The sequence below is a fragment of the Bufo gargarizans genome, chromosome 2, assembly GCF_014858855.1.
Source record: "Bufo gargarizans isolate SCDJY-AF-19 chromosome 2, ASM1485885v1, whole genome shotgun sequence".
NCBI classification, from domain to species: domain Eukaryota; kingdom Metazoa; phylum Chordata; class Amphibia; order Anura; family Bufonidae; genus Bufo; species Bufo gargarizans.
Genome location: NC_058081.1, coordinates 42,958,022 through 42,961,189, shown reverse-complemented (window position 1 = coordinate 42,961,189; position 3,168 = coordinate 42,958,022). Strand labels below are relative to the sequence as shown.

The window sequence follows — 3,168 nt, the reverse complement described above, 5'->3', positions numbered from 1 at the left end:
AGAGCATCAGACTTTTAATCTGAGGGTCCAGGGTTCAAGTCCCTGTTCGGGCGTTAGCTTTTAGGATAAGAAATCAAACACGTTAAACAAAACTCCAACACGTTATTGCCATGAAAGTTAGGCATATGAGGCAAAGGATCAAAAGTGATGAGAAAAATGAAGACTGCGAAAGTGACTAGGAAACTAGGTTGCATCGACCCACTCGGAGTACACCACAAAAGCTAATTTAGGAGCTAAATACTTGCCCCTTTGACCATTTTTCTTATGGGATTATTTACAAAGAACCGATTACATCTTACAGATGATATGTACAATGATAACAATGGAGATTAATGTTTTAGATAGATAGAGGGTGGTGGGCCTAACCTGACTTAGGCAGTGGTGTCGCTAGAAGTAGGTACCACTGGCTCCCTATAGCCCGGGGCAACAGCCCACCCACAATGTATGCATGGACTATTAGCATATCCATTCCCAGAATACTCAGCTCTGCATTTACTGACTGCTGGGTGTCTCCACAGGTTTAATCACTACACTGTGTTAGCTCTTCTATGCCTCACTAGTAGAATCTCAGCTTTGCGCAATGGTAGTATCATAGCCCATGAGGTTTATCCGAGGCGTGATTATTGCTGATTGAAAAGCTATTCATTTATTTGTTGTTTTTTTCTGACTCAGGACTAGTTGAGGAGACTCTACTGGTGCTTGGGTTAGAGAGATCTTACAGGGTTCTCCTTGCGGGGGACCCTGGGGTCTTCGAGTTTGATTGTGGGTTGGTGTGTTTTTGACTTGCAGGATGGCTCAAGGATTGGAAGCATGGGCGTAGGGATCACCATAGCAGCCATAGCAATAGCTATGGGGCCCTACGCCACTGGGGGCCCGGGCTGCTGGCTGAGGAATTATTTCTTTTTAATTCATGTGGCGTAGCTACAGGGGTTGCAGGCCCCTCCAGGACAGACAGAGAAAGCGCTATCTGCAGGCTGTGGGCGGTGCAATAGGGGGCGGCCAGAGGCAGAGAGGCGTACCTGCAGTGAGGAGAGGGAGTGGTCCCGCTCCCAGTCTGGGCGGCAGTCCTACTGGCTAGAAGTGGAGGAGGTGAAGCTGCGTGCTGCTGGATTGTAGGCGCGCAGATGTTCAAGTGGCTGTGTGGTGAGGGCTGGCTGACTCTGGGTCTGGTAAAACTTTCTCTGGAGTCCTGGACCATTATATCTGGAGAGGAGGGGGTAGCAGTACACTGGAGGTCTGGACCAGTACATTTCAGGAGAAGGGGGAGCAGGACCCTGGAGGTCTGGACCATTATATTTAGGGGGGAGCAGGACCCTGGAGGTCTGGATTAATTTAATAAGGGGGAGCAGCAGGATCTCCAAGGTCTGGACCATTTTATTGCGGAGGGACCAGGACTCTGGAGGTCTGGCACATTATATCTGGGGAGGAGGGGGTAGCAGTACCCTGGAGGTCTGGACCATTATATTTAAGAAGGGGGGAGCAGAACCCTGTTGGTCTGGACCATTCTATTTAGGGAGAGCAGGACCCTGGAGGTCTGGACTATTATATTTAGGGAGGAGGGGGAAGCAGGACCCTGGATGTCTGGACCATTATATAGGGAGGAGGACCCTGGAGGTCTGCACCATTATATATGGGAAGTAAGGGGAAGCAGGAACCTGGAGGTCTGGACCATTATATAGGGAGGGGGGAGCAGGACACTTGATGAAGAGGGGATATCTGTGACATCAGGGGGTTATATAGTATATGATGCTATTATATGTCATGGTATTATACACAAATATTTGGATACAGTTCTAAGTAAGTATAAAAGAACAGATGGGTAGTATTGTGTGTTTAGATTAAATCTTAAAGCTTTCCCCTCTCCTTTAAAGGTAACGTTTAATGATGACACGTCAGGAAGTTTAAAAAAAAAAAAAAGCAACTAGTGAACGTACAGGTCTTACAAGTAAGTCTAATTTCCCCCACCCCCCACCACACACACACACACTTTACTTTAAAATACACAATTGCTAATTATTCGTTTTTTTCAATTCTTCATGTTTATTAGATTTGCCACTTTATCAGTTACTGAATGGTTTTCTATTTTGACTAAAAATGTTTATATACTTATTTGGTTTTTCCTCTGACTTTTCTATGCTCATGGCAGTGGGAGGTCTAGGAGTAGTGTTTGGGTGGGAGCTCTGGAAGGGGTGAGAGGTCCAAGAGGTATGTGGGGATGGGAGACCCGGGAGTGGGGGGGCCCATAATTTTTTTTTGCTATGGGGCCCAGTCATTACTAGCTACGCCCCTGATTGGAAGATACAGTGCGACTTCTTGTTGCGACTGAACATCGGAAGGAGGTTGGTTTGGACCAGATCGTGCACGATGTCTTGAAGAAACTGGATTACCTTAACCCCTTAAGGACACAGGACGTACCGATACGCCCTATTTCCCGAGTCCTTAAGGACCCAGGACGTACCAGTACGTCCTGACTTAAAATCGGAACGGGACGCCGGCTGAAATCATTCAGCCGGCATCCCGTAACAACGCAGGGGTGGGTCCTGTGACCCGATGAACCGGAAAAAGACTGCGATCGGTGGCGTAATTATACACCACCAATCGCAGTCCGAGGATTTGGAGAGGCGGTGCTGGCCCTGGTGCTGAACACTGCTGTCCAGGGTGCTGATTGGTGCAGGGGAGAGAGGCGCGAGATTCAAACTTCCTGCGCTCCTCTCTCCTCTCCTCTTCCTGTCCAGCACCCTGACCGTGCAGCATCGTCCAGCACCAGCTCCTGTGTCCCCCTAATCGGCATCCATCACCCTCCTGCACCCATCGCCACCCAGGTAGGTTAGGGTCAGTGAGGGAGAGGCACCGTTAGGCAGGGAAAGAAGGGAAAGAAGGGAAAGTTAAGTTAGGGAAAAAAAAAAAAGTACTTTTATTCCAAACTACCATCTATCCATCTAACCCAGACCTCCCCCTGCCACTTGCCTCCCCCCACCAGCCACCACCAGCCCCCCCCCCCCCCCCCCACCAGCCTCCCCCCCTCACCACTTTTTTTTTTTCTGCGTGCGCTGACTGGCCGGCACTTTTTAGCGTCCGTCCACTGTTAGCGCATCGCCCGCCCCACCGCTGATCAGCGTTGTACCGCTGATCAGCAAGTTTTAACTTCTTTTTTTCCTAACACTTGCC

General features: G+C 49.2%; 1 pseudogene; it reads left to right on the top strand.

Moving 5' to 3' along the window:
* Nucleotides 1-569: 569 nt before the first annotated feature.
* On the top strand, nucleotides 570-737 carry LOC122929786 (annotated as a pseudogene).
* The last annotated feature ends 2,431 nt before the right edge of the window (nucleotides 738-3,168 follow it).